Consider the following 12207-nt stretch of genomic DNA (forward strand, 5'->3'; position numbering starts at 1 on the left):
AGGAATACACACAAATGCAAGAAAAGTCTTTATATTTATATACATAATATACAAAATTTCTGTATATGTACATATCAAATAAATTGAATGTAAATGTAAATATATAGGTCTATACATAAACATATATATTTTTTTAATTTGCATAAATGTATGTGTGTATTTATATATACGTAATTAATATACACAGTACACACATATTTTATGTAAACACACACTTTCATTTGCATGCGATTAGCCGCGATTAATCGTTTGACAGCCCTGCATTGCAGAGGATTCATTGGTGAGCAGTTCATGTAAGGATACATTTCTCCAAATCTGATAAAGAAACAAACTAGATGGCCTGAGGATGAGTACATTTTTAGCATATTTTCATTTTAGGCGAACTATACCTTTAAGGAACAACAACCGCGTAGTATAGCCGTAGTTCTCATTGATCCGACAGGCGGCGCTGTTCAGCATCTCCTCGCACGAGAGAAGTTTTCCTCACTGTGTGGTTGTACAGACCTCCGGCACAAAGCTCACAGATCACATTCACTGTGTCCGTGTGTCCTCTCCGGACTCATATCGGTGTGTTATGTTTTTAAAGAGGCCTCAGGGGTGGAAATAAACCTGTCTGAATGAGTTTGATGAAGAGGCGATCTGTTGGATGAAGAGGAGGAGCCGCATACACGTATGCACAACACACGGAGACAATCGACCAGCTGGCACATTTATTAAGTTATTAAACATGAGACGCTTCATTCGGCACAACAAACACACATCAAGGTAAGTTCAACGGCTGGTTTGATTATTTCATTTATTCGAGTCTTTTTAGCGTCGCGGCGGCGAATAAAACTTTCCGGGTGGCTGGAAGTCAAAAGGCTTTTGTTTCAAACCCCCAAACAACATTTCTAAACTAAAATACTTAAATATAATCATGGAAAAATAGCGGTTTAGCTCAAAGCTAACTCAAAGTAACGTTAACAAAAGATAAAAGATCCGTTCGCGGCGAAAACTCTCCAAATAAAACGAACTTCCCGGATTGAGCTTTTGTTAGATTCACACAGTGTGTCCGGCTACAATGTACTTTTCATCTTTCATTTCCCGCCTTGTTCTGGTTGTTCATTATACATCTGATCTTCTGTTTTCATTTCAGTCTATGATTTATGATCTGTACACAATCTGTGCTCCGTAAATGAATTGAATGGATATAAACGCCGTCGCGATCTCCGGTTGAACCTCCTACTTGTTGCATTGTGTTTCATTGTGTTGTCATATGTCATAATACAATGGGATATGTTGGAAATACTGTTTATGGTCACATTTAGGTTTACGATCACGAGTGTTTGCGTATAACGTAAAAACACAACGCGCTAAACGCTTTAAAACTCATTATTGTTTTTGGAAAAACCAATGGGATGGTGGTCATTGCCTGGACTTTAGGATTGGCCGTTTTTTTCCAACTCTGAATGACTTCTGTCCTCCTACTGTGGAAAAACCCCATCATCATCAAGAACAGAAACTTGACAGGAAGCGAGAGAAGTAATTTTGACGTGTCATGTGTTCGCGTTAGAGGTTTTCAAAGTTATTTTTGTTTGTGAACATAGCATGACAAAATGGCTCTCGCCTCAAAAAGCCTCATGGTCAACCTTTGATTAACCTTTAACCTCAACATGAAATCAAAATTTGCTTATTGCAAACAATTCATCAGCGCAAATCATCATGTTGATTAATTTCTGATATACCAGCCAATATTTGTTCATTTTGACACTATAAAGTGGCCTAGTGTCGATTCTACTCAACTTTCAGTTAAATAAACCTCATTATGGAAGCGAAATAGGATTCATGTTGGCGTTAACGTCTTGTACTTTACATAACATGACAGTGAACGCTATAATAAGTGAGGATGGGTTCACATTGAGAAACTCTCAGTGACTAGGAGACGTGAACAGGAAGTTGATAGTTGCTGATGAATGCAGACATAGTCATAGGAAATTCAGGTTGCCAGGAGTGTTAGACGGTTGGGTGTCCCTGCCCTATTTACTCTTTTTTGCTTTTTTTTCAGTCTCTGTGTTATTGTGAAGTTGAGAGGGAGGCCCACAAAGCTTTTTTTGTTGCACCATATGTGCACTGACGTATTGAAAGGGAACCTCTGAATGAGAGACCTGGAAGTAGGGCTGGGCAGTATAGCTTTACAAATATCACGGTGTTTTACAGCCTTTTATGATAGTTGAGATACTTCTCAATAGTAATGTTCTTGTTCTGATTTGGTGTTTGTTGGTTTTGGTCCTCAGCCAGAGGAACAGTCCGTTCAAACAAACAGTCCAAAATTAATCTCAAGTCATTGTTTATTTCTTTTTTTCCATTTACATCCAGTACTTTTTCTTCTACATATTTCAGACTTCAGTAGTATTTCATAATATTTCATGTGTATATATCTATATATATATATATATATATATATAATTCAAAATTATTCTCAAGGCATTGAGAATAGGCATTGTTTTCTTTTTTTAATTAATTCAATTTTAATTAATCCAGGTTTTTTTCTGCATATATTTTTGCTACGATATTAGATGTAGCTTTAAAAAAAATTTCAGACTTTAATAGTATTTCATAATAAATTTATAGCTTGAATATGTCAAAAAATATTTTTTTCGGATTTTTTTAGATAAAATTATTATTTTTATTATAATTATTATTATTGTTATTTATTTATTTAATGTTTTTTTTAATAATTCATCCGATTATGAAAAATTATTTACAAAGCATTGTTTATTTATTTTATAAATTAATTTTATTTACATCCAGTTTTATTATTATTATTATTATTATTATTATTATTATTATTATTTAATTTATTATTTTTATTATTATTTTTTTTTTTTGGCTACAAATATTTTTACTGAAACGTATGTAGATTTAAAAATATTTTTTAGATTTCAGTAGTATTTCATAATATTTCATGACTTGAATATGTAAAAAAAAAAATAATAACATTTAGTTTATTATTATTATTATTATTATTATTATTATTATTATTTTAGATTTATCCAAAATAAATCTCAATGCATTGTCTATTTCTTTTTTATTATTATTAATTTTATTAATAAAAATGCATAAAAAATATTTTTGAGACTTCAATAGTATTTCATAATATTTGATAGCTTGAAAAAAAAGAAATCAGATTTTTTTGATTTACCATACCTCAAGGCATATTTCTTGGCTTGAATATGTCAAAAAAAAAGTTTTTTTTATGATCATTATTTTATTGTAATTTTTTTTTGGCTACAAATATTTTTACTGAAACATTTTAATGTCACTTGAGAAAATATTTTTCAGACTTCAATACTGTTTCATAATATTTGATGGCTTGAATATGTCCACGAAAAAAAAAAAAGGAAACAATATTTTTTTTGGCCTTCAATAATATTTTAAATATGTCTAAATGTTTATTTATTCTTTTTTATAATTGTTGTTTTTGCCCTCAACCAGAAAAACTGCCATTTTAAACAAAAGCCATTTTTAAATTTTTTGCATATGCAGAAAAAAGTTTATTTATATGTTTTTACAAAAACCTGAAATATGACAATTTTTGCAAAATAATCACTTCACTTTGGAGGTGCAATTGCTTAATTACTAAGACATATTAAATCTAATGCAGTGTTTTGTTACGAATGTTGCTATTAAAACCATTTTCTCCAGCATATTTAGGAAATGTGTAAATATTTAGTGCATATTCCCAGCCATGTTTTACAGGCCTAGGTCTTTACTTTCTTCTGTAATGGCTGAACATAAATCCATTGAGTGACACCGAAAGCCAGTGGCTTCATATTCGTCCACTAATGGGTATTGACGAGCAGATGGCAAGAATTAGATCCGTTTTCTCCTTCATGAGGTTCACAGAAGCCGCCTTCCTCTCTCAAATCTGCCAGATTTGCAGATGGCAGCGGAATGCTTCCCTAATTTACTGAAACATCCACCGTGATCCGGTCACTCATCTGTTTCGCTGCGGTGGAGGCAGCCTTTTAATCTAGAAGGTGCCCCAAAGTGGCCTGACAGCAATGCATTATGGGCGTGCGAGGGGAAAGATAAAAGACGCTATGAAAGCATGAAGAGTTTGCGGTGCGGATTCGGGATGACGCACGCGCGGTAGGAGCGGGCGGAAATTGTTAAAGCCGAGCGAAAAGCGCACTCCGATGCTTCCAATGCGCGCGCTCGAGCCAAGTTTATAAATAACCGTAATTATAGAGCACATGAAGAAAAGAGTCTGGTCTGACAGACGTTCCCTTGCTGTTTTGCATTAACCCTTTCTAAACAATGTTAACCTGATTTTTGGATGTTTGAGTCATGAATAACGGAGCGTTTATTGTCTAACGTGCGTCTCCGTTCGCGCTACTGGCAGCGGGTTTTGGTGTGGTTTTGATGTCAGTCCACCCACCCGCTCGGCCATTGATCTCATGCCGGAAGTGGCCTGTCTGGACTGGAGTGGAAAGTGGATGGAGCGGTTCGAGTGCCAGGGACTTCATAAAACGCCCCCTCCATCCTCCATGCTCCGTGGCCGGGCGCTGAGCTCATTATAGGAGCCGCGCAGCTGCGAGGTTTCTGGAGCGCCGCTCTGTTGACTTTTGCTTGATTCGCGACGCCGTTTGTTTAGTAAACGCGTAAACATTGCGCCATTCGCCTCTTCATCTGATGTAAATACGCCGCGGGAGGTTTGAGTCGGAGAAGTGGGCCATCAATGCACACGATGATCGCACGTGTCAATGGGGATAATTCACCAAAATTAAAATCAACTTTTTTTTTTTTTTGTCATTTATGCACATTTCTTACGCCCAAAAATTCTAATTCCATAAATAAAATTATTATTAAAATATTCCGTAGTAGTAGTAATAATAATTTTGTATACTATGATAATTATATAGTAGTAGAATTATATAATTATATAATATTATTTTGTATAGTAGAATATTTTTTCCTCACAAAAATTCAAATTCCCATAAGTAAAATTATTTAACAATAATAATAATAACAACATATTTTTTATTTAATTAATTTTTGTAAGTTTTTACTTTTTTTTTTCTCACTAAAATTCAAATTCCAGTAATTAAAATCATTATTAGAATTTTTGTGTTATTTAATAATAATAATAATACCAATAATAAAAATGCATTTTTGTAAATCATTTATGAACACTTATTTCCTTACAAAAATTCTAATTCCCATAAATAATTATTAAAATAATTTTATTTATTAAGAATAATAACAATAATAATAATGAAATCATTTTTTGTAAAACATTTATGCAAAAAAAAAATCCTCACAAAAAATTAGAATTCCATAATTAAAATTATTAAAATAAATGTTCTTAAGTAATAATAATCATTTTTGTTGAAATTAATTATAATAAAAGTAGTTTTTGTAAATCATTTATGCACATTTTTTCCCCTCAAATTATAATTCTCCAATTAAAAATTAAAATATGCTAAAGTAGTAGTAATAATAATAATAATAATAATAATAATAATAATAATAATAATTATTAGTAGTAGTAGTAGCAGCAGCAGCAGCAGTAGTAGTAGTATACATTTTTATATTAATTGAATATACATTTTTATAATAGTAATAATAATAATAATAAATAATAATAACAATAATCTTAATAAATAAGATAAATAATTTATAATTATATTTTATTATAGTAATAAATAATTATAATAAAATGTATTATTATTATTATTATTATTATTATTATTATTCATTTTTGTAAAAAATTTTTGTCACAAAAAAATCTAATTTACATAATGCTAGGTAATAATATTTATAATAATATATAAATAAATACATACATTTTTATTTTTATTTTTGTAACTTAACAATTGACTGTATTCATCATGGTAGTATTTATTTTATTATCTTTAAATAAATGTTAAATTTAAATATCTTGGTTTAAAAAAAGAGAAGTGTGTGTGTGTATATGTATAATATATATCTAATTATATAATTATTATTGGTTAAAAAAATGCGTTTAATCATCAAGGATGCATGAAATTGATCAATTAATATAATTATATGGTTGCAAAAGATTTTTATTTCACATAAATGCTGCTGTTTTGAACTCTCTTCTTCAAAGAATCCTACAAAAAATTATAATTTCCACAAAAATGTTAACCAGCAGAACTGTTTTTAACATGAACGATAATGAGAAATGTTTCTTGAGCAGCAAATCAGCACATTAGAATGATTTCTGAAGGATCATGTGACTGAAGACTGGAGTAATGATGCTGAAAATTCAGCATTGCTTCATCAAAATAAATTACATTTCAAAATATATTCGAATAGAGAATAGCTATTTGAAATTGCAAAAACATGACTGTTTTTACTACATTTTTAATTAAATAAACGCAGCCTCAACGAGCAAAGAACGACTTCTATTAAAAACCCCAAACTTGGAAAGGCAGTGTGTTGCAAAATCTGCTTTTGTTTTCCAATATAATAGTTTATTAATCTTCATGCAGCCAAGAGCAAGCATCAACGCTCAACAACAGTGGAAAAAGAGCGTATTTTCGGTCTCCTCGTGTTGGTTTCTCATGACGAACGCCACACAGGCAAAAAGTCAGTCATGGAGGCGAGGCTGACGTGACATTCCTTTTGGATATGCCAGCTAATCCCAGAGCTCGTGTAATGACTGCGAGCGCCGGACCAACAGAAACACTCGCTGATTGGAAAGCACTTAAAGAGCCAAACGGGGTCTGGAGCCGTAATATCGGGAGATTTAGGAGGAGCGCTTAATGTCTTCAAGATGTTTTTTCACAGCGGAGCGGATGACACGATGCAGCTCCGGCTTCTGTTTGACGACTTCTCGAGGCTGATTGGTGGCCGAAAACAGCAATGACCTCTTTGATCGTGTGTTTAGCTATACAATGCATGTTTTATCTGCAGGTTTAAGACTTTACATTTCTTATAAAGGTGTGGTTTTGCTTGTAAGATGCTGGACCCTTTCTTTAGGGCCTAGATCATAATTAGCAATTCCCCATGGACAGCGCTGACCTTTAGGATTGGAAATGTAAGCTTATCCCGGGCTGACGTCATGCGGTTCATATGGAGCCGGTGTATCTGGCTGCTCGTCGCTAACTATCTGCATGTTTTTTGTCAGGATTGTATACAGGGATTTGCCCCAGAGCATTTAGGAGGCCCGTGTTTTCTCTGGCACAGCCAGCAAACCGTTTGCATGCAAATAGCAGAGAGTGTATGTCGGCCGGTTCGATAAAATTCAAAACAGCCACTAGATCAGAGCAAGTAACGCTACGACTCAGCACAGAGAGTCAATCTGAGTGATTTACAGAAAAGATGAATTCTTTCTTTTTCAGAGCAGTTAGTTGTTTATATGTGATGTGAGTCATTTTATTTTGATGTTTAAAGATGGAAATACTCTCATATTGGACTACAATTGAAGTGCGTGGGGAACTAAATTAAAATATTTGTAAAAAATCAAATGTAACTTCCTGAAGTGTTTCAAAAATAAACATTAACTGTTAATAATATTTAAATTCCTTTATATACTTCCTTTATATACTACTGCTAAATAATAATAAAAAAAAATCACTGTATATACGTATATATACGTAAAAAATACATATATACGTATATATATATATATATATATATATATATATATATATATACACACTACCGTTCAAAAGTTTGGGGTCAGTAAGACTTGTAATAGTCTTTAAAGAAGTCTCTTATGCTCATCAAGGCTGCATTTATTTGATTAAAAATATAGAAAACAGTAATATTGCAAAATGTTTTTACAATATAAAATAATGTTTTTTTATTTTAACATACTTTAAAATAGAATTTATTCCTGTGATGAAAAGCTGAATTTTTATCAGCTGTTACTCCAGTCTTAAGTGTCACATGATCCTTCAGAAATCATTCTAATATGCAGATTTATTATTAGAATGATCAATGTTGGACAATATCAACAGTTGTGCTGCCAAAGATTTTTTGGAACCTGTTTTTTTTTTTTTTTTTTTTTTTTTCAGGATTCTTTCATGAATAACAAGTTTAAAAAGTACAGCGTTTATTCAAAATATAATTATTTTATAACAATGTAAATTATTTATTATTAACTTTTAATAAACTTTTAATTATTAACTTAATACATTCTTGGTGAATAAAAGTATTCATTTCTTAAAAAAAAAAGAAAAGAAAAAAGAAACAATAAAAATGTACTGACCCCAAACTTTTGAACGGTAGTGTATATATGTAATGTATGTAAAGTAATAATAAAATCAAAAATCAAAATATTATATAATTTTGTGTTATTAATATATTTAATATAGCTATTTATCATTATTATTATTATTATTATTATTATTATTATTATTATTATTATTATTATTAAAGATGTATAGTCATAAAAAACTAAAACTAAAATCAGAATTTAAAAAAATTATATTTCACAAAATTATATATAGTTTCATATAATAATTTTGAAATTATATATAGATTTAATTAGAAATAAAAGATAAAGTAATAATAAAATCAAAAATATAATATAATTTTGTACGTATTGATATGTATTTATTATAGCTATTTATCATTATTATGATTTATTATATAAAAAAATAACATTTTTCTGAAATATATATACAGTATTTTAATTCTGATAATATAATAAAAATAAGATTATATTTTATATACAGCGATTTGACAATGCAGTATTATTTAGTGCAAGTAGTGCAAGTTCTGATTTACCTTTGAAATATGCCAGAATTGGTGTTTTTTCCTTTATAATTGTGTGCAACTCTAAATCAAGTAATATGAGAGTCCATAAAACTGTATTCTGTAGCATGGTCTCCATTAAAGAGTGATTTACATCGCTGTAGACACTTGGCTATATTTTTGTGCTTTTCGAGATGGTAGAGGTTTTTTGGGGTGACAGTAGGTGCTTGTTCCAGTGATGAACTGTGATAGGATGGTGAAACTAAAGCTAGAGCACATGTGTCGCCGCAGGAGGTCTGGGCCGTTGAGATCGCGTCCCGCTGTGGAAACTACTGCCGATGTTTTATTGAGCTCCACTCAGGCTGGTGTTGAATTCTCACAGGAGTTGAAAAGGGTTTCTAGACTCACTTCTGCCTCTTTACTTTAAACAAGCCTGCTTTTGTGAAACTGAAGCGTTGGCTGGGCTTTTAGATCTTTATTTCTTAAAGGAATAGTCGCCCAAAATGCAAATGTACTGAAATGTGCAAATGTGCTCACCCTCAGGCCATCCAAGATGTAGATGAGTTTGTTTCCTCATCAGATTTGGAGAAATGTAGAAATGCATCACTTGCTCACCAGTGGATGTGAATGGGTGCCGTCAGAATGAGAGTCCAAACATCACAATAATCCACAAGTAATCCCCACCACTCCAGTACATCAATTAACATCTTGCAAAGCCAAAAAATGTATGTTTGTAAGAAACAAATCCATCATCAAGATGTTTTTAACTTCAAACCCTCATTTATGGCTAAATACAAGTTTATAATCAAAAATATCATTCCTCCAGTGAAAAAGTCCATCTCCTGTTGTCCTCAAACATTAAAATCCACCCACATATTTGTTTATAGCTGTTTTGGCTTGTAAACGGAGCTTGATCTGTGCAAATTTATCTTCTGATTCAGACCAGACCACTTTTTTTACTGGAGAAAGCAACATTATGGATTGATGACACAAAAAAGAGGTTAAAACGTCTTAATAATGGGTTTGTTTCTTACAAACACAGAGCTTTTGGCTTCTGAAGATGTTTATTGTTGGACTGGAGTGGTGTGGATTACATGTGGATTACTGTGATGTTTTTATCATCTGTTTGGACTCTCATTCTGACGGCACCCATTCACTGCAGAGGATCTGTTGGTTAGCAAGTGATGGAATGACACATTCCACAAATTTGTTGAAGAAACAAACTCATCTACATCTTGGATGACCTAATGAGTAGGACTGTCAAACGATTAATCGCATCCAAAATATGTTTGTTTACATGTGTAAACATATTAAATATGTATATACAAGTACAAACACATGCATGTATATATTTAAGAAAATGTTATAAGATTTATTTCTAAAATATTTATATGTAAACGCAGAGTTTTATTTTGGATGCCATTAATCATGATTAATTAATTGTTTGGACTCTCATTCTGACGGCACCCATTCACTGCAGAGGATCCATTGGTAAGCAAGTGACACATTTCCACAAATTTGTTGAAGAAACAAACTCATCTACATCTTGAATGGCCTAATGAGTAGGACTGTCAAATGATTAATTGCGATGAATCGCATCCAAAATATGTTTGTTTACATGTGTAAATATATTTATGTATATACAAGTACAAACGCATGCATGTATGTATTTAAGAACTTGATTATATTTATTTCTAAAATATTTATATTTCTACGTAAATGCAAACTTTTATCTTGGATGCAATTAATCGTGAAAATCAGCTGTTTGGACTCTCATTCTGACGGCACCCATTCACTGCAGAGGATCCACTGGTTAGCAAGTGATGGAATGACACTTTTCCACAAATTTGATGAAGAAACAAACTTATCTACATCTTGAATGGCCTATGAGTAGGACTTTCATATGATTAATCACGATTAATCGCATCCAAAATATGTTTGTTTACATGTGTAAATATAATTATTATGTATACACAAGTGCAAACACATGCATGTATATATTTAAGAAAACTATTTTTATTTCTAAAATATTTATATTTCTAACGCTAACTTTTTTGGATGCAGTTAATCACGATTAATGTTTGACAGCCCTGAAATGAGCACATTTGTTCACAGCACATTGCAGATGATAAAAAAACAACTTGTACTTTCCCTAAAATGCGGTAACTTGTAGGTCGTTTTGGGTAAAATGCGTCTGTTAGATGCATAAATGCAAATGCAGTGATTACTGCATTGTTCGTGCTACAGACAAAACTGGCAAAAACACCACAGACTCATATCTAGACACCTGTGGGTGGTTTCATAACTTTTACATGCTCAGTCTGATTGGAAAGCATTTAGCGTAGGCTTACAACTGCAGGAAACATCCACCGGAGTAGATTGATGGAGTAGTCGTCCGTAGGGAATCCCGTGAAGGTTTGTCTTTCCTCTGCCCACGCGTCTGCTAAAAGACTTGGTTCCTAAATGGAGGTGATATTGAAACAAAGGCCCTGTTTCTGTTTCAGCCGCACATTCCACTTCAACGGGCCTTTCATTCAGAACCTCTCCAGCTGCATCTGTGCTCCATAAAGAACCTGTGACTGATTTACTATGGTTTTTTTCTTTTTTTCTTCTTCTCCTCTCTTTCCCCCGGGAGCTCGGCCAGCTCGCGTGTATCTCTATCTGAGGGAAGTGTTGAAGGAGGCCTCGGCAGAGAAACATGAGGATCTGGCTCTTGAGGCGAATCAGAAATCACAAAGGAGGCCAAAACGTTTGTTTCGGTGCCAGTCAGTCGAGCTTCCTCTGAGAAAACCGTTTGCGAGAGACGATCCTGGTGATCTTTTGAAATGAAGTAACGGTTTTGGTCAAGGCTTTTATGGTTCACTGGTGACTTTGTCTGGCTTGTTCATGTCTGTGTCAATGAATTCAAGTCATTTGGCTAAAAACGTCTACATGGAAATGAGAACAACATCTCGGATTTGTTACAAAACCTAGTTTGAATACATTGCAACAAACTTATTTCACTGGAAAAAATAACTCTTGTCTTTTTTGACTGTTTTTTTTAGTTAAAATGTGTCAATTGTTTCAGATACACTTACTTAAGAATGCATAAGAAAGCAAGACTTGTTTTTCATAGTTTGTATCTTGTGTATGTGTTTTTTCTACACAGATTTTTCACTTATTTAACTTGTTCATATTTAAAAGAAGTGAAAAAATAGCAAGGTTAGTAAAAGTACTGAGCCAAAAAGTAATGAATCATGCACACAGCATAATCCATTCTCTCGTTTTGCTAAATCATGTGCACAACTTACTAATTTGTTCCTTTGTTTTAAGTAAATTGTGTGCATGATATAATAATTTCACTTGATTTCCCTTGTTTGATTCAACTAAAATGTGGCCACGAGTAATGTTGTGCACATGATTTAGTTAAATGGCTAAATAAATTGTTATTTGATTTAGAAAACTGACTGAACGAATTATATTGTGTGCACGATTTAGTAAAACCAGCAAATGAATTGG

At 32.4% G+C, this 12207-nt stretch overlaps 1 protein-coding gene across 17 annotated transcripts in view; it reads left to right on the top strand.

The window, feature by feature from the left end:
• The first annotated feature begins 447 nt into the window (after nucleotides 1-447).
• The window catches only part of LOC127153253 (unconventional myosin-IXb), a 59506-nt gene continuing 47746 nt past the window's right edge, over nucleotides 448-12207 (top strand). For all 17 annotated transcript variants that reach the window (XR_007825229.1, XR_007825228.1, XM_051094229.1 and 14 more), the window contains exon 1: nucleotides 448-765. The gene's annotated coding sequence lies outside the window, so the exon portion shown is untranslated. The remainder of the gene's footprint in view (nucleotides 766-12207) is intronic.

Source organism: Labeo rohita, chromosome 22 (assembly GCF_022985175.1).
Source record: "Labeo rohita strain BAU-BD-2019 chromosome 22, IGBB_LRoh.1.0, whole genome shotgun sequence".
Classification (NCBI taxonomy): domain Eukaryota; kingdom Metazoa; phylum Chordata; class Actinopteri; order Cypriniformes; family Cyprinidae; genus Labeo; species Labeo rohita.